The 19,780-nt window shown below is 50.3% G+C and overlaps 1 protein-coding gene across 1 annotated transcript in view; it reads left to right on the top strand.

Annotated features, from left to right (window-relative positions):
* NDST4 (N-deacetylase and N-sulfotransferase 4) overlaps positions 1-19,780 on the top strand; it is an 80,581-nt gene that overhangs the window by 1,658 nt on the left and 59,143 nt on the right. The window lies entirely within an intron of this gene.

Here is a 19,780-nt window from a genome sequence, read left to right as displayed (position 1 = left end):
AAGGCACTGTGGTCGCCGGGAGGCGGAGCCGCGCGGAGGACAGCCCACCAGCTCGGTAGGTGGTTCTGAGACTCCTTCCCTCTTTTTCCGCCTTGAGTCGATGTTCTCATTTGTGCCTGTCTTGTTCCACATGTAACTAAATTCGCTCTGGGGACAAGTAATTTTAGCCAAGATACAAGTAAAAATAACTGGACACAGCCTGGAATTATAAAGGAACTAGGAAGTGTTAGGATGTGTTTCTGCTCGTGGGTCTTCATCCCCAAAGCGGAAACCACGATACCTACTCAAAGTGACAGACCCCTCCTAAGGCCTTCTGCCACCGCTGTAATGAACACGATTAAAGCCACTGACATGCATTCACTTTTTAAAAATCTTCCAAGCCCACGGACACCAGTGACCCCAGTTTCCACGGGCCCTGCGTGCCGTACCGCTTGACTGGGACCCTGATAGTTCACTTTGGCCGTAGTGGGGAGCGGTTCAGTGACCCCCGCCCTTGCTTTTTTGTTCTTACTATTCATTTTAATTAATTCAAAATCTAGTTTTATTTTCATTTCAAAGGCATAACTTAAGAAGAGGCCACACGTTTCCCCAGGTTCTCTGAGTGATTCCCACCTGAAAACATAAAAAGGGTTGGGGGTGGCCCATGTCAGCCTGCGGGACCTGAAAAGTCCTTCCTAACTCGGACCCAGCGGTCCCACTCCGGTGCAGCCAGTTCCCTCACTCCCAGTGGCAGAGCAAACAACCCTTCACCACTATCCATAGGAGATCCAAAGGCCAGCGGTGACTCTTGGGTGGCACGTCCCCTCACAGAGGGACAGACGCCTGAAATGTGACCAGGTGTAGAGCCAAGTGACAGGCACAGGAAGGTCAGAGAGGCTGTGTGTGTGCAAGCACACATGTGTGTGCATGTTTGGATATGAATTCTCTGCTGCACCCAGCCGCACGCTCTCTGAAGAAAACACTCTTTTGCTCCCTGGGGTGTTGTTGCTTGTTCTGCCCAGAGCGTTCACAAGGCCTGTCAGCAGCTTGATGGGCACAGAGGCTGTGACCACAGGGTACTTACAGGTCAATGGGAAACACTGTTTTTCAAGGTATTAAAATTCTAGTCTCCATCTTGGCATTTGATTTCTATTTTGACTTTATTTTTTGGATAAGTATGAGTTTTTGAAAAGAAATCTGAAATTGTGGGAAGAAAGTCCGGATACTCCATCCATGTCCTTCTTCCTCATATGCATTTTCTTGGGGTTTTGCAGCCCATCCCACCACCCAACCGCTGAGGAGGCGAAAGCAGTGATATCCCTTCCAAATTGGGCACCTCACCAAAAACATTTACGTTCTGTGTGTTAGCCCTCTAGAGCTCAGTTCAGTGCCCAGCTCATCTCCCTCCCACCTGCGGGCTCCGCGCCTCATCTTTTACTACAGAGTTTATTCCTGAGAGTCAAGTATCTGTTCACCGTCTTCAGGAGCGCAGACAGAACACGGTCACAGGCAGAATGCAGTAGACGCTGTGACAAAGTCAGTGTGGACACTGGGGACGGAGGACGGGTGACAGTATTTCTTCTTCTAGGGACTGGGGAGGCAGCACTGGTGTCCTCGGGCTGGTTTGCCGGGACCCCAGCACGTCAGGTGGGGTGTAGGTGCCTGGCTGGGGGCTGAGGCCCAGCTGGGACGTGGCTGGGGACATCGGGACACTTGGGGAACGTTGAGTTGCCCGCGTTGGTTGGATGATAAAGAAAATAAGAAACAATAGCAGGACAAAGTGCGGAAGACGTTGGCCGGGTCCGTAATAATGAGCGCTGTTGACAGACGGACCCCCCTCAACTCATTGAAGGCTTTAAGCCAGAGCCTGACAGGGTCGGAGCTGGGACTGGGGAAGAACACATGGTTTGAACCGGGGGGAGGGGGGGTGTTTTTGAGAAGACCTAGTTAAGAACCTGTTACAACACTATATGCATAGTAATTATTATATGTTTTTAAAAATAGTGTTTGTTCAGCGTACACTAAGCACTGTGCTAATCTCTAACAGGTAGTGTGCTGTTTAATATTCATGAGAACACTAAGAGGAAATACCTGTGCATTTTCTGGACGAATAAAATGAGGCTTAACAATACGCAGGTAGCCGCTTAGCTAATAAGTGACTGACTGAACACAGAACAAACCCAGACTGTCGGTCTTCAATGTCTGAGTTTTCCTCTAGAAAACAGGCACTTGGGTTTGGGCTGGAGTGTCAGCACCAAAACTTACTCGTTAACCTTGGACGTGCTTAATAAGCTTTCCAGTCCCCAGACTGTAGACCTGTCACACCAACCTCAGTCAACCAGAACGCGGGAAAGCGCCAATGTTAGAAGCTGCTCTGGTGAACCCAGCCAGGCTGGCCGAGCCTCAGCCACGTGGGGCCACGGCCCTGCCGCCATCCCCGTTCTCAGGGCGCCTGCCTTAAGCCCCAGGTCCAGCCAGGGACGTCTTCTGGTTGGTTTTGCATATTTTTGCATTCTCTGGTGATATAACCAGTGATTGATTCATTAATTAGCCAGTTAATTGGCTCAGATTATAGTGAGCCTCTTCCGAGAGGGCCACCAAGCTTTTGTTATGATAATCACCAACAGATACTCTCACACCTGAAGAATCAGGAAAGAAAAATCAAATCAAAACAAAACCAACGCTTGCTCCTTTCCCATTCCCTGTAGAAGTGCGTTCTGTTCTGAAATCAATTTAATGAGCATGGAGACACTGAGAGTCATTGTATCTTCCTGATAAATTAACACATTTATTATTATCAGTAGGAAGTGAGTTCCAGCACGTCTGCAGTGCTTTTTTCACTGAAATGTTCTTTGGTTTAATACATTACCATCCCATCTGAGCATTTTTCCTGTAGCCTGTCACTCCCAGCCTGTGTCCTGTGGGCTCTGCTGTCTCTGGTAACAGCATGTGACTTCATGCTGCTGAGGTTGTTTTTTTAGTATAGTCAGACTGCCTTAGTTTTTACTAGTGAATCTCATCAAGTCTCCAGAAGAAAATAATAGAGACGCCATCTAATGCTGCGACTTTTCCAATCAATGAATGGCAACAGCTCTCCACTTCAGAAAGCCTCCTCTGCAACCCTGGAGCAGAACAAACCAAAAATAAATCGCTACCTCGATACATTGTAACGACAGAGGACAATTATCCTGCTGAAAAAATACAAGTGAGACCAGCTACCGATTTTTCAAAAGCAGCTGTGGAAGCTGAAATCCTCTTTTGGGAGGATGATTAGTCTTTTTCTTTGCAAGACGGAGAAGTCATTTCCCTGACCTAGAAGATGGATGATGAGAAGTTATTCCGTCCCGAGCTTCAGATTCTGCTTCTAGCAAAGCCGGTCTGTTGGTGACAAGTTGCTTGTTTTCTGGACACGAGCATATGTTTTACTGAAGGAGAAAAGACCATTATCGCTGGATAAAAATAATACTTGAAAACATGAGCTCTGAAGAGAGGACCGAATCCTGCTCGCTGGTCAGGAGCTGTAACCCTGCGCCAGGTGCTTAATCGTAAGCATCACTTCCTCGTTTGTAGAGGGAGACCCAACAACGCTGCGTATTCAGTGGGCCGCCGTGAGGGTTCAATGGCCCGGCCCATGGATAACACGGAGACAAGCACCCGACCCACAAACGTCAGCTCACCTGCTGGGCCGCAGGGAGGCGAAGGGGAAGGATTCCTTTGATTTCTGTCGACGATGCGGTTGCCACGGTGCCTTGATCCTAAGCCAAGACTCGCATTCGGGACGTGTTTTCACATCTTACGTTTTATGAAGTGCAGTCATTTAAGCTGATTTTGTTTAAACTGAGATTCACGGTCCCTCGTGTCCCCACCTGATGACCTAGTTCACGGTCACATGTTGACATGGAAGGGTGCCCGCATTAGTTGTGTTGCCCCTTGAATTGAAAATAAACCTACAGGAAACATCTTTGCTCGTCAGAAAGATACTACATCCTCTACAAAACAGAAGTGTGTCTTCTAATCATTTACAGTCAAGTTGTGGGAAGTGTATCTAATATAACTTTATGATCCATTCTGACTGATTGCAAATGCATATTATGAGCTTATAATGCATCAAGTCATAGCCCAGATTTTTAAATGAAAAAATGCTCTCTCTCTTTAAATAATAGAGCACAAAAATAAAAATTGTTTCTGAAGTCTGTATTCCATAGTTAAAACTCTCATTTTTTAACACTTGATAATACCAAGGCATCGGTGATACTCATCCATTTATTTTGTTCGCCACTCAGTCTTATTTTATATGAGTTCCAGGCATGCAACATCGTGATCAGACAATGATGCCATTTATGAAGGGATCTCCCAGTGACTCCAGTACCCACCAGACACCATACAAGGCACCGGCGAAGCTTACATTTCTAACCACTTTATTCAGGTGTGATTGGCATGTAAAAAGCTGTGCAGTATCTAATGCACACGACTTGATGAGTTTGGAAGGAAGTGTACACCTACGGGGCCAGCCCCACCCAGGAGAACCTCAACATGTCAGCCATCACCTGCCAAAGGCTCCTCCCACTTCCTGTAGTATTGCTGCTAGTGTCGGTCCTGCTATTAATATTAGTATCAGGTTGGGACCAGCACTAGTGCTAGAATGAGTACTAGTGTTAGTATGGTATAGCATCAGTACTAGTACTCGTGTTAGGATGGTATAGCATCAGTACTAGTACTCGTGTTAGGATGGTATAGCATCAGTACTAGTACTCGGGTTAGTATGGTATAGCATCAGTACTAGTACTAGTATTAGTATGGTATAGTATCAGTACTAGTGCTTGTGTTATTATGGTATAGCATCGGTACTAGTACTCGTGTTAGGATGGTATAGTATCAGTACTAGTACTAGTATGGTATAGCAGCAGTACTAGTACTCAGGTTAGGATGGTATAGCATCGGTACTAGTACTCGGGTTAGTATGGTATAGCATCAGTACTAGTACTAGTATTAGTATGGTATAGTATCAGTACTAGTACTCGGGTTAGTATCAGTACTAGTACTCGTGTTAGGATGGTATAGTATCAGTACTAGTGCTCATGTTAGTATGGTATAGCATCGGTACTAGTGCTCGTGTTAGTATCAGTACTAGTACTCGTGTTAGGATGGTATAGCATCGGTACTAGTACTCGTGTTAGTATGGTATAGCATCGGTACTAGTACTCGTGTTAGGATGGTATAGTATCAGTACTAGTGCTTGTGTTAGTATGGTATAGCATCGGTACTAGTACTCGTGTTAGGATGGTATAGTATCAGTACTAGTGCTTGTGTTAGTATGGTATAGCATCGGTACTAGTACTCGTGTTAGGATGGTATAGTATCAGTACTAGTGCTTGTGTTAGTATGGTATAGCATCGGTACTAGTACTCGTGTTAGGATGGTATAGTATCAGTACTAGTACTCGGGTTAGGATGGTATAGCAGCAGTACTAGTAGTCGTGTTAGGATGGTATAGTATCAGTACCAGTACTCGGGTTAGTATCAGTACTCGTCGGCAGCCGTCCGTCTCGAGAGACGATGGTGTAGCTTCTTAAGAGTCTATCTGCACCGCCGAGAATGGCTGTGCAGTCCGACTCGGGAGTGACACGGTATCTGTCTCCTCCCGTGTTGAATTGACATCTTGCGATGACACTGGAGTGTCCTCTCCAGTGAAGCTGAAGCTACAGAGCCTGGGCAGGGTGATATGGAGGGTCTGCTGTTGCCCATGCAGCAGACCCCCCCTCTCTTCGCAGCTGAAGGGTCCAAGGGAAAGACGGAGTCCATACAGCTTGGCTTCAGGTGCGCCGCAGGAGTTGCCGGTGTTGACTACAACGTCAAACCGCCTTAGGGACTCCGGCTCCGGATTTTCTGTCGGGGTTTACTCCCTTAGCCTTTCCCCTGAAGAGGTATGCCGCAAGGCAGCGGAGGTTTTTTGGAGTCAGAGTTTTCCTTCTCTGATGTACCCTGACTGGAAGATCGAACCAGCGACACTTAGCTCGCAGGCCGACGGTATAGCATCGGTACTAGTGCTCGTATTAGTATCAGTACTAGTACTCATGTTAGGATGGTATAGCTTTAGAATCAGGTCAGTAGCAGTGCTAGTACTAGTGTGAGTATCAGCATGAGCATGGTACAGGGTTAGTATCAGCACCAGTGCGCGGACTAGTACCAGTGTGCCTGCTGTGGAGGTAAGAACATGGAACGAAAGACCTGCCCGCCGAGCAAACGCTAATGCACACGACAGCACCGCCCGCTCTAACTGCTACGCCGCACGGTCAGGCTTCGGGACTGACTTATGCTGCGGAACTGAACCTGGCGCCCTTGACCATCCCCTCTCCGTCCCGCCGCCTGCCCCGGGGCCTGGCAACCAGCATTCTACTCTGTTTCTGAGTTTGGCGACTTTACAGTAGATTCCACATGAAAGTGAGACCGTACGGCATCTGTGTTTCCATGTCCGGCTGGTTTCACTTGGCCGGGTCCCCTCCAGGGCCACCACGCCGTTGCAAATGGCAGGGCTGCCTTCTTCATTAAGGCTGAGGAGTATACTATTGCCTGCACACACCCCATCTTCTTTACCCCTCAGCCACAGTGGGGCTCCTTCTGCACCCCGTGGACTGCGAGCGGTGCCGCGGGAAGCGTGGGAATGCAGGCGCTCCTCAGACGCTGACGGCAGGTCCCGTGGATCCTGCTCAGACACGGGCTCACGGGTCATCAGGTGGTTCTGTTGGGTTGGCCAAAAAGTCCGTGTGGTTCTCTCCGTAAAGGAAATGACATGTTTCTCATTTCACCAGTAACTGTATTGATGTGGATACTTTGAGTCTGTGGGTTCTCGCCCACGTGGTGTGACATCGGTTGTTCTCAAGTGATGTCCCGGCTGGATCGCTATCAACTTCCACTGCTCTCCCCGACCGTGGAGCGTGGCCCAGCCAGGAATCTCCAGCAGGAAATGTCACAGACCACTTGTGACACGTTCCCTCGTCACAGCCCCTTCTCCATACACGGCTCACACCTGTTTTTGTGTTTCAGCTGCATGTTTACTTCTTGAAATAATAAAGCACAATATCCCAAAAATGGTGCCTATTTTCTTCCATCTTCAATATTAAAATGGCTTCACAGAAGTTCGCCAGTTTTTATAAGCTTGTTAAAATGCACAGTCGTATGGCAACAGTACAATCTAACAACATTGTTCCAAGTGACGGTAAAGACAGCTAAGTGCTGCTAGAGCCACCGTAAGGAAAACACCAAACGACTTCCTGCCAACCCGATATTTTAGAGATTTTCAAGGGCCACCGTTCTGTTTGCATAATTGTTGTAACTTAAACACCGTTAGTATTCATTTGTTGAACATAAAATACATATTAAGATCGTTAAAATATTATGGTAATAATTATAAAGAAATTCTTATCTAAAACTATGGGATCAGTAGAAGTTATGGACAGTACATGCAAAAACACGGAATTGACATAAACATAAAGTTTAGGTTGTAAAGCAAGCCCCCGTGTGGCCTCTGAGGATGGGGTAGCAAAGGCCAGACCCCGTCTGTCAGACGCTCTTCCCTTGATTCAAAACCTGAGGGGATCACCAGTGAAATGTAACACAAGGGCTTTTATTTGCTTGCAAATAACCCTTACAAATGACATTTTGTAAAAGATACTTGATATTCAGAATGTTTTATGAGAGCCACACCACCTATCTGCTACATCCGTTTTTCTTTTTAGCGGAAGGCTGCAATAAACAAAGCACCAAATTTACATGAAATGGAAAGAGACAGAGTCTCTGCCTCCGTCAGCGTGTCTGGTCATGCACGGCTCCCACATCTGAGCAGATGTCTCTTCCTGCCCTTCCATCCTGGAATAACTTAACTTTTCTTTTTAACAACCCTATTTATTTATCGACTCATCTATATGACAGTGCTAATGCACAATGTTTACTTCTCTATTAATTTTACAAAGGGAATTGAACTTAATAAACAGTTTTCTAGTGCTTATTTCAGTTTTGTTTCTCATTTTCTTTTTTTAAATTGGTTTTGTAGTTTTATTTGCCTCTAATTTGAAAATTGTTCTGGTTTGATGGTTGCTTAAAAGAACAGTAAGCGTAACGAGTGTGGTTTTGCATTTATACATATCTAAATAACACAATTGTTTTTCCGGGTGGTTGGCTCCTTTTTTTTTTTTTTTTTTACATTTATTGTTTTTCTATTACAGTTGTCCCATTTCCCCCCAATACGCCCCCCTTCCCCACCAGGCAATGAAAGACAAATATCATTTTCTGTTAAATTGAATATTACAGAATAAGCCACTACTCATGATAAATGTTTCATATATGAGATAAAACACAAGTTTCGTAGACATTTTCATATTTACCTTTCTAGTCACGTGAGCTTCATGTCACATGTAAGTAGAATAGGTGACACTTCCCGGTGATTTCACATATTCCAGATAGAGCAGTATTCCAAACTCGTAGGTCGGTGTATTCAGTTAGAAATCACTGTAAAATACAAATTGAATGGATAAAACTTGCTTACTTGGTGTGTTTTAGTTTGCCTGATCAGTTTAGGTACTTCAGGGAGTTCCCACTCTTATAAACGCTACACTGGACCTGCAGCGAGAGACAAAGTAACAGTTTGGTGTGTAGGTGACGCCCGTGGGAAGTTCTGCTTCCGGAAGAAAGGGTTCCTTCTCATTACGTGGATTCACAAATGCAGGCCGCCCTGCACACGTGTGGCAGTTACGGGGACCTCAGGCTGTCAGGCACAACTGCTCCCCACATTCAAGGCCTGCATTTTCAACCATGAGCTGTGGTTCCAATATTTGACTTCTTGGCTCTTTGAATATTTTAAATGAACTTTTACTCCCTATATGCATAACTGCTTTATATTTAAATATGTTTTTGGATTTCTCAGACTCTCAGTAATAGTTTGATTGCAATTAAAGCTTCTTCAGTGGCCTCTCAAAATGAAACCGTTTTCTGGCTTCACACTTGAAAAGAAGTTAGTCATTTACAGTAAACACGAGTCCATCTCTCTCCCTTCCTTCACCTTTTACCAAGTGGAGACGTAAGAATGTCCCTGCTGAGAATTGTCCCTCCCGAGGACAATAAACCTTGCTGGGCTGTTGTTCCAAATGGCAGCACCGACCGAGGGCCTAGCAGGCTCTGCAGAACGGGCCGGCTCCGGGCGGGGCGTGAACTCCGTCCGAGTGACGTGCGCCCACAAAGGCGCTACTCGCTCCCACGGGGACGGGTCACTGCCTGCACAGGGTAGCACCAATGAAGAAGAACTTGGCGCGGGACGCGTGGAGGGGGCACGTCTGAGGAAGCACGAGACACACGCTTGACACGTGGGACCTCAGAGGGTCCGTGGGACTGACTCTCAAGTTAGGACGCACCAGGTAGTTGCTACACCGGAGCGTTCAAGGGCGCCAGGCTCGTAAGAAGGGGTGAGTCCCAGCACCCTGTTGGGGAGGGGTCAGCGTTTCTCCTGCCTGTCCAGTGTCTTTGTGGAGCTGGTTTTCCTTCGTTAACATTCGTCAAAAGTCTCAGGAAACGGAAGTGGCTGGGACTGGTCTCTAGGGCTGGAGGAGGGGGTACCCCCGCCGAGCAAAGACACCTGGGTGACCCCCACGTAGCGATAGGCTGGGAAAAGTGGCGAAAAGAGAGAGAACTTATCTATCCTTGAAGAATAAGAGAGATGTAAGAAATGTCTTTAGAACAGTTTTATGAGGAAAAAGGTCATGGGATTTTAGAGGTTAATAATGTCTGGACCTGTGACATTTTCTGGTGCCTGTCCTTGGCCCGGGAGCACCCGTGTGTACTCTCAGCTCCCGGGAAAGCAAGCGTGTCTCTGTGTGACTCTCGCGAAATGTACATGCAGCTGCGAGCACTGTCGTGTGAAACCCCTTCTCTGGGGGCGGGGGAGAATCGGGGTGCTGTGGATGCCGTGAGTCTGCGGCCGTGGGTCTGTGAGCAGCGGGGCAACATGCGGCCTCTGTTGGTTCCCTAAGATTGCAGTCCTCGCACGCACCCCGATACCCCTTCCGGGCAGTTTCTGACCCCTTCTGTTTTGATCGGTTCTCACTCATTGTTACAACCGGGAGAAGTCCATCGATTTGACCTCTTGTTTGGCTCTTCGGGATGAAGCTGCCGTGTTCCGGGCAGTAGGTCCTTATCGCACTCAGAGAGGTTTCAGGAGTGCTCTGTTCAGGGCCACGTGCGAGAGAAAACCAGGCTCTTGGTTCTTTGCCTCAGAAAAGTCTGATTCTGAGCATGTGCGTGAATGAGGGCAGCCAAGACCTGCCCGCCCCTCGGCCCCTCCTCTGTTCTGACTCCATGAAACCATCTTTAAAGTAAAAAGGCACAATAAATTTTGCTACCCGCTAGGTTTATATAATTTAATTCCGAGGCCTTCTCCTGTGGAGTACAATTTCTCTTTGTACCACTACTACTGAAAAAAGGAATTGAAAGAAATCTCGAAGTCCACACGGGCCCTGAAATGCTCCGTTCAGACGCCCCTGCCTTTGCCCCGAGACGGGAGACGCCAGGTCAGAGCTGTGGGTTCTGCCACGGGAGAAAATGCAGGTGGGAGGAGACCCAGTCAAACTATGTGTTCAAACCTCGGAACACAGCGACAAAATTGAACAGGACACAAAGGGGATCGTGTCCGGAGTTAGAAAGTGGGACCAGGGCGGATGGGACCCCTCGCTGGGAGGGGCACTGCTCCAGCCGTCACCCCCGCGCTGTGTTCCTTCTGTGAGCGTCCTGGTGGCGTGGCTTTCCCTCTCGAGTCGAGTGCAGGAACAAGCCCCTACGGCCATGACACAGTTTACTATCGTCACCAGGACACAGGCGCGCATCAGAAGGGGCAGCGGCCCGGGCGGATGGACGGATACGGGGGCAGCCGTGTGGTTCCCGCGCCTCGCGAGGAGAGGGGAAAGGTGGGTGGAGCCCTGCGCGTGGGCACATAGCCGCATGCCTATGTCCATACAGACACACGTGCACGAACACACACGCGTGTGCTTGCTAGCGGGCTGAGCACGAGACCTGCGCACACTTCACAAGCCTTGCAGCTGAGGCGCTCCTGCCGCCTGCTTCCTGACAAAAGGCATGGGGGGGGCCCGGCTCAGCAGCACCCGTTCCTGCCGTGCGTGTGTGCGTGTGTGTGTGTGTGTGTGTGTGTGTGTATGTGGCATGGAGCGGCCGGGCGGGCGGGGCCCCAGCTCAGCAGAGCCCATTTCTGCCATGTGTGTGTGTGTGCGTGTGTGTGTGTGAGACTCTGCAGACAACTCCTAGCCACAATCACAGCGCAGGATCCGTGTGGCCCTGCCGCTGGTTCCAGCGTCGCGGCTGAACTGATGTTCATGAAGTCAGCCCCAAAGATGGCCCCACCGAACTGAAGGACGTAAACAGCTTCTGCTAATTGTAAACTGCAGACCTGCAGGCGACTGTTTTTAGAAACAGAAATGATCGAATCTTACATTTTTGGAATTTCTGCCCGATATTTTACAATATAAGCAGCTTTCGTGTGTTTACTGTGGTGGAATAATTCTAAAGAGAAATGCAACAGTAAGGATGCCGTAGAAATGCGTGGACTTGAAGTGGTAAAGGAACGTTTTTCAGCAACAGAACAACACGTAACAAAAGAAAAGCCAACACTAAGGAAAACGTTTTTACCTCCTGACTCCGTGCGAAGCGGTTCCCCGCACGCCCTGCAGGTCCCAGCGCTCGTCCTGGGAAACAGCAAGATCGCGGGCGCCGCCGGCGCTTCGTGGCACAGAGAGGGCCGATGTCATCAGGACCCGTGAGGCTTCTGTGCCTGAGAAAACTCAGCAGAGAAACTCAGGTTTGGAAAGGGGCATCCCTCTGTGGAAGCAGGACAGTGCCGCTGTCTGGGCTGCGTGGGGTGCGCCCGAGACCCTCAGGGAGCTGGTCAGGGAGCGGAGAAGGTCAGAGGCAGTTGGGGGCCACACCCACGCGGGTCCACGTTCCCTCCCAGGGTCAGTGAGCAGCGGGGACAGCAGCTATTGGAAGGACCTGATTCTCACACTCCCAGGACAATGTCTGTGACTGTGAGCGCCATTTTGTACGTGACCGTGTCGTCCACCCCTCAAGCGTCAGAGCTGGCCACGCGTGCAGGGGCGCGTTCTGGGAGAGCGGAGGCCAGAAGTTAACAGTCAGTGACGATGGCGAAGACAAGGGCGTGGCAGGGAGAGACCCAGTTCTGGGGCCCGCTGGATAATAACAGTGACTGCTGGATAGAAAACATTCTTGGAATTACGTGGAACGTGGTTCACTTTCACGTGTAGCATCGGCACGTACGGTGTGGGTTTGCTACCTAAAGAGGGGCAGCGAAGCTTTCAGTGTGATCGCCATTCTTTTCTGAACACCTTTGGGCACGTGCTTAACAGTCACGCTCATTGGGTGGCAAGAACCTGCTGGAGCAAGAATGTCGAGGGGATTCGCTGGCTATTTGTTGAATGAATGAATGAATGAATGAATGAAATACTGTGTCCTGGCAAAATACCAGGATAAAGACATCTGCCTCTGCCTTCTGCTCTGTGTCCAGAGGAGTCAGGCAACCTTGAGCCATCAGTGCTGGGTGGCTTGTGGGGCAGCCTCGGGCAAAAGCAGAGCCTGGAGACAGAGAGATGTCCAAGGTTAGATGCATGTGAGCTGCAAGCTCATGCAACCTGCAGGAATCTGTGCGTTAGATGAACTCAGGGCACCTGTCTATGGAAGCTCCGATGTGGGAACTGTGGTTGGGAATATATTGAAAACTAAACAAAATTATAAAGGCAGGTAGAATTTAATAAAACTAGAAAATAGAAATAATCGCCTGTTGTCAGGGGAAGACAGTACATATAGGAAGCCCGTGAACACCTTGTTCAGTGAAATCTTGCAATTTTACAAAGAATTCTATCTATGAGGTTTTTTCACTTGAAATTACATTTTTTTTCCCATAAACTAAGAGGTACTTAGAACAGCTGTACTGAAATGCATACAATCTAAATAAAATGCAGTATGTCGTTCTAAGAAACCATTTCCCACGGATTGATCTGGGGCTGTGCCTCTGGAATAGCAGTTATCCTGTGCTTTATAAACCCCTAGTATTTCCCCATCTGAGGGAGACTTTGTATTGTCAAGGCCCGCGTAACCTCCTTGTTTCTAAAGTCATCAGAATTTAATGTGGCGCAACGTCTCACAGCGCACATTTTGGAACTGTGACTAATAACAGTCGTTTTGGGGACAAATATGCAAACCCAGCCTGGGAGGCCCTGAGGCCCCTCCCCCACACGGCACGGGTCCTGCCAGGAGGACCTGGGACAGTTCAGGAGCACGGCAGCCAGGCGTGATCACAGCAGTACGACCTCTGACTCTATTCCACTTGTGGCTGAAGGGGAGAGCCAGGTCTCCCGCAAAATGGCATCATGACCGTGTGGAACCCAGGAGCACGGCTCTGAAGCCCGCCGGGGCCACGGCCGCCTCTGGGGTCTTCCCGTCCACGAAACCCAGCAGACTGGTGCTCTGAGCGGTGGGGGGTGGGCGTGTGTGTGGCTTCATGTTCACAGCAAGCCGCGCCACGCAGGGAGGCGGATGCACATGTGAGGCTGCGGGGGGCAGGGTGCGATCTCCACGCTGGTGCTCACAGAGGCGGTGCTGGTGGGGTCGAGGCTGTGGCCCCCAGGGTCCCCCGAGACAGACCCGGGTCCTGGCATCGGGGTCTTTCCTGTGCAGTTGACAAACAGCTTCATCTGAGTTCTCAGAGGAGGAAAAGTCTGAAATCTGTGGGCATCGGTAAGAATATGTAAGTGAAAGGGGGAAAGCAAGGACCCGATAACCAGGGCATTCGGGCTGGGATCTGCCTCGGGCAGAACTGGGGGCACGAACCTCTCACACGGAGTCACTGGGTCTCGGGGTCTCACCTGTAAACTAAGGCGAGCCCCCCAGAGGGGCCCTGAACAGCACGGGTCTGCAGCGATGGTTTCAGACGCAGCGACGCACGCCCCACGCGTGTCTTCCGTGACCTCCGTTTCAAACCTCCCGTTTCTTTCTCTGTCACCCCAACTCCAACAAGTGCTCCCCCCTCTGCCCGCCGTCACGCGCAGACTCTTAGTTCCCAGTCAAGCTCGCTTCCTCGTGCTGCCTTTACAGCCCCTGAAACGGTAGTTCTACCTCCATTTTTCCTGCAAGACATAACCTGATGGCCACACGCCGGTCACCTGTGCTTGTGAGCGTGTCTAGGTGAGCACACGCCTGTCGCCTGTGCTCATGAGTGTGTTTTCCCGGGTGTGTTCCTGGGGCCGGGAGCGGAGATGTCACACAGCTACACAAAGGGACGTGTCAGGAAGAAATAAATGGAACATGCCAGACTCCGGTTAAAATGATCAGCATTCTCCTTGGAGAGAAAAGGAGATAGATATCACAGCGCTGTGATTAAATTAGCTTCAAAACAAGACATTTAATCTTTTCTCTTCACATTCATATGTGAGCAACACACTCTCATTCAGAGGTAACCCTCCTCAGACAGTGTCCTCAGCCCACCGGGCACCCCGAGCGGCGCCCGCAGCCACCCCAGCGGGTCTGCGTGCCCCCCCCACCCCGTGGGTCCTGCCGAGAACGCGGCCAGACCGCCTGCCTTTCCCCTCACTGAGCAGGGCAAGGTCTTCCGGAAGGCTGACGCACTCGATAAATAATGACATAAGAGGTCTATTTAGTAAAGAACAATAAGAAGAGATCCAAGAATAAAACAGTCCCTTGTTAAATAATTTGTCAAATAGTTGTCTTTAACATTTGCCAAGAAAATGTCTTGGCAGTTGCTGCGAACTCAGAGTTGGATCCAGAGCTGCGAGGGGAGTCAGGGCCACTGTTTAAGGACAAGTTGTGATAAAGGGGCTTCTCTTTCCCTGGGAGGCCATGATGCTATACCATCCTAACCCGAGTACTAGTACTGATGCTATACCATCCTAACCCGAGTACTAGTACCGATGCTATACCATCCTAACCCGAGTACTAGTACTGATGCTATACCATCCTAACACGAGTACTAGTACCGATGCTATACCATCCTAACCCGAGTACTAGTACCGGTGCTATACCATACTAACCCGAGTACTAGTACCGATGCTATACCATCCTAACACGAGTACTAGTACTGATGCTATACCATCCTAACACGAGTACTAGTACCGATGCTATACCATACTAACCCGAGTACTAGTACTGGTGCTATACCATCCTAACCCGAGTACTAGTACTGGTGCTATACCATCCTAACACGAGTACTAGTACCGATGCTATACCATCCTAACACTAGTACTAGTACTGACAGTATACCATCCTAACCCGAGTGCTAGTACTGATGCTATACCATACTAACCCGAGTACTAGTACTGATGCTATACCATCCTAACCCGAGTACTAGTACTGATGCTATACCATACCAACACGAGTACTAGTACTGATGCTATACCATACTAACACTAGTACTCATTCTAGCACTAGTGCTGGTCCCAACCTGATACTAATATTAATAGCAGGACCAACACTAGCAGCAATACTACAGGAAGTGGGAGGAGCCTTTGGCAGGTGATGGCTGACGTGCTAAGGTTCTCCTGGGTGGGGCTGGCCCCGAAGGTGTACACTTCCTTCCAAACTCATCAAGCCGTGTGCATTAGATACTGCACAGCTTTTTACATGCCAATCACACCTGAATAAAGTGGTTAGAAATGTAAGCTTCGCCGGTGCCTTGTATGGTGCCCGGTGGGTACTGGAGTTACCGGGAGATCCCTGGTGGGTGGGGGGAGGGGAAGGAGGGTGGAGCGGGGACTCCGGGTCGCACAGCAGTTCTGGAATGTTTGACAGACTGAGGAGAAGCCCTTGACTCAGGGACGCCCACCCGAGTGTCCTGGCCCTTGCGGGAATAGTCCCATGTTAGCACCGGCCACACATAATCGGGGAGCAGCCTGGTGTGAGTGGCGGAGGGGACCCCGGGGGCCACAGCAGGTCTGCCACCTGACGTCCCCTTAGCAGGTTCGAAGACCGTGTGTGTGGCTGTCAGTCACCAAGACAATGCCTGAGTGTTTTCTCCCGGTCACTTCGCTCTTCGGTCTTGAGTTCGAAGGAGTCGAATCTGCGTCCTGCGTATTTGCGGTTCCACAGTCGGAGCACTTCAAATGCGACTTAAATGGCTCTGCTAACCTGTCAGTCCTCGTGTACATGTTGTTAGTGTGTGAGCCCCTGCCCTTCACCCTGTGGGCGCAGGGCGACCCGCCCAGGGAGCGGGGATGCGCACAGGTGACGCTGGGCCCAGGAGAGTGGGGCGGGCTGGCCCACGTGCTCGCCGTCCAGGGAGGGGGCGCCGCCCGCCACGCAGGGCCATGTCAGGGCCGCTCCCGGGCAGAGGGAATGACCAGGGCGTGGGGGGGGAGAGGACGGAGTGCCCCTGGGTCCCTGGAGGCTGGTGAGCCTGTGGGGGCCCTTCTGGCAGTGGGCAGGGAGCCAGAGGCTGGCCTGGCGCCCTGGACCTCATCTGGGGGAGCGAGGGAAGAGGGGACCTGTGGGAGACCATCCCTGGTGGCACACGCGTGACCCGTGTGCTCATGGGCCGGCACCACCGTGATGAGAGTCCAGACGGTGTGTGTTGCTGGCATCGAAGGCAGGTCACGCCTTCTCATCTTGAATCCCTAGGTCGCTTACAACTAACCAGTCGGACATGTTAAGTGATTCTGCAACCACCGTACTGAGAACGGTCTCTTTTGAAGTTTAGATTAGCCCTAAAATAGCTTTTCAGAAGCTTGAAACGCTTGATAAATACTGTTCAGATGCCACCCAAAAGACTCAAATTAGAGCTGTATTTAACTACATAAAATTGATAATATTTTACATTTAAAATAAACTGTTTTCAGCAAGATCAGTTCCCTCAAAATCTCCAAAGAGAAAGCGAAAAAGACAGTCCTGGGACAAAGTAAAGGAGACACATGAATGGTAGAGAGACACTGGAAACTGATATGTAATCATTTACTAGTAATCAAAGAAACACAAATTCAAAGGCAGCCTGTTTGCTTATAAAATTAACAGAATTATAGGAGCAGGGGTCATGGAAAACGTGCCTGTTGGAAGACTCAAAAGGACCTGAAGATCCATCTTCCGGCTAACAAATTTGATTGTGTGGCCGAAGGTCAAGCTTCTGTGAGCAACAGTGAGAATCCGCACCTGCCACCCGCTCGTGCAGTGACGGGGACTTTGGTCAGAGGACTGAAGGATTAATGGGACTGTGAACACACGTGACACATCCAAGATGACTTCCCTGACCACCCCAGTCAAAACCTGTGCGTCACCATGACATTTAATTATATGGTCTAACATTTTACCTGTAATTCTTGAGACAGACAGTACAGAAGAGAGACGATACCTTCCGTCACATCTGGGACCGACATTACTGTCTGTGCTGTGGTTTCCGAGCAGAACGTGCCCTCACTCCCACGTCCAGGGGAGCGTCGCCTGTGAGGCGCACGCAGACCTCGCAGGAGGGAAGAGAGAGGAGGACGTGCATCTGTGACGGGGTGCTGCTCTGGGTTCTGGTCACCAGCCCCATCCTGGCCAGGAGTTTGGGGTGGGGACAGAGCCCTGCTTTTAGGCCCTGAGCTAGTCTTTCCCTCCCCACGTCACTGTTACAAGCTTCTCCCCCAGTGATGTGATTTTAGGAAGGCGCGCCTTCTGCAGGGGCCTCAGCCGGCAGGTGCTGTGCTCGGGTCCCACTCAGGGCGCTCCGGCCCCCGCCCCGTCGCTACAGTGCCTGTTCTCGCTGAGAGTCCTAAGATGCTCTGCTTCCTCGTCCAGAGGCCTCTACTGTCGGTCCGCCGTTGGCCTGGCTGCACCCAGGGACAGTCCCCGCCGCTGTTCCTTCGCAGACCCGGGCGCCCGACAGTCTCCTGCTTCCCTTGCCCCTTACCTCTCCTCTGGCTCTTCGCCCTGCGTTTCAGTTCATGTCTCCTCTGGGAACGTGTCGCTCTGGGTCCCCGCCCATCCCACCGCTGTTTGTATTCTCCCCTTCAGGTACGTGAGGGCGACTCCTGGTGTCAGCAGCCACACGTGGGCTGACATGTCCCAAATCCGGCCCTGTGCCCTCCCGGCTCTCCTGAGACCAGATTCACTCCCGACCCACCTGTCAGGCATCACCCCTGCCATCCCCATCCAAGCGCACCCATCAAGTCCCCGCTTTGGGAAGGGCTTTCATCCGCGTGTTTCAATGACTATTCTCTGATAGCAAGTCCTTCCAGCTGCCATTCACGCTAAGCTTCTGAGCCATGTTGGATCCTCTTCAGCACCTCTAACAGCCAGTCCAGCCCCGCTGCTGATTATATTTCCAAAATTGTTGGGGACCCCCGACCTGCAGAGATCCCCTGGTGTTGCGGATGAAATGAAGACTTCCCAGGCAGCTTGTGCTGGGGGAGAGAAGGCCAGCAAATGTCTGAGAGACAAATGCCCCGATTGCCTTCCTCCAAGGTCTTTCATTGAGTGCAGTCAGCTTAAGGGCATAGAGCATGCATGTAAAGCTCATCAACCAACGGTAAACAGTGCTGATTGCAGAAAACAGATATTGTTCAGGGGTGACAGTTGAAGGGACAGTGAGCTCTCCCTCAGGCCAGGTGTGTTGGACACAAAGACTTCAGGTGGCCGTAAAATAGGAGGGTGAGTTCATTCTGAGCTGAAGTTAAAACCCCTGCTGCTGGTGTGATAAAGTGATCAGGCGAGGTGAAAGAGCAGGGCAGGCTTCAAAGGACGTAGAGCACTTTCTCATGGCCCGATTCCCACGGGGCCCCCTCGCTGTAGCAAGCACCGAGGCACGCATGCACCCAGCTTTCCCGGCTTTCCGGTCAGGCCTTACAGGCTTCGTTTCCTTCGCCTGGCTTGCATGGGGCTCCAAGTCTCGATGCTTTCCCAGGGGGACCCTGACACAAAATACCCCAGGAATATCTGCCTTCCTCCTCCGCCACCAGTGATGGCATGCAAACCACAAGACGGTCATTCCTTCCACTCGGGTTATTGCGAGGGGTCGGGAACCAGTGCGTGCGAAGCTCTGATCACGGGGCCTCTGGAAACGGTAGGCGCTCAAAAATGGTGCACTTATTCATTAACTTTAGGGAAAAAATTGTAATACTTCTTCAAGGAATTTAACAATAGGATACATACGTAGCAAAATGGAAGAGAGAAAAAGTTTGCTTGAGGGGGTTTCACGACCCCCAGAGTGACCACGGAGTCTGGGGGCTAATCTGTTATTCAGAAAACAAAGTAAAACACAAAATACAATCCAGTAAACAAGCAACAACTGATTGTAGCCATCGATGATATTCATCATAAAACAGACGACAGTGTATCAACTTTACCATCTAGACATTATGCCCCCTAAAGCCAGGTGTCCCTGAGACCGCTTTTTACAACCCACAAAACGTAACGTTTTCACATTTATCCCTGGTGCCGGAAGCTTCCGCTTACAAACGGCCGGGTGATCTGATGGGAAGCTGAACCGGCCTCTTCAAGTTGTCACTACCTGGTGTCATGGCTCAATGTCACTGGAAACCAGCGGTGTCACGACTTGATGTTACAACACAGACGTGATCTGCTGTTAAAAAGCAGGACTGGCCCCCCCAGCAGTGTGGGGGGGCCACCTGCTCCCACCTGCTCTCCTTTCTCCCGGGAAGGTCTCCACCCAGCCCAAGTGGAAGGGCGACTCCAGTGTCATGTCCACAGCGTAATGCAGGTGGCTGCCTGCGCCTACGCCGCTTTTCTGA

This window comes from Furipterus horrens, unplaced genomic scaffold (assembly GCF_987537825.1).
Source record: "Furipterus horrens unplaced genomic scaffold, mFurHor1.1.pri manual_scaffold_10, whole genome shotgun sequence".
Lineage (NCBI taxonomy): Eukaryota > Metazoa > Chordata > Mammalia > Chiroptera > Furipteridae > Furipterus > Furipterus horrens.
This window is presented reverse-complemented; position numbering and strand designations above follow the sequence as displayed.